Below are 301 nucleotides of genomic sequence, written 5' to 3'. Positions count from 1 at the left end.
TCGACACATGGGTAGATCGGCTGCGCCATGGCAGAGATTTGAGAGAGAGAGAGAGAGAGATGGAGAGCGAGGAAGGATGTAGATGAGAATGTAGGCGGGTCGACGTGAGCAAGGTAGTATTTATTGGCGGCCGGAATCTAGATCGACGGGAATAATACACACGTCGGTCGCCTGAATTTACGAGTATTGTAGTTTGAATTACACACGATTCCCGTAGCAAAGGCCGTGTGTGAACTTAATAGCTGACGGTTTCCAATACAGAACCGTGTCTGATTAATAACCTGCGCCACTCACCTTCCAA

The sequence above is a fragment of the Triticum dicoccoides genome, chromosome 2A (genome assembly GCF_002162155.2).
Source record: "Triticum dicoccoides isolate Atlit2015 ecotype Zavitan chromosome 2A, WEW_v2.0, whole genome shotgun sequence".
NCBI classification, from domain to species: Eukaryota; Viridiplantae; Streptophyta; class Magnoliopsida; order Poales; family Poaceae; genus Triticum; species Triticum dicoccoides.
Note: the sequence above shows the minus strand (reverse complement) of the source record.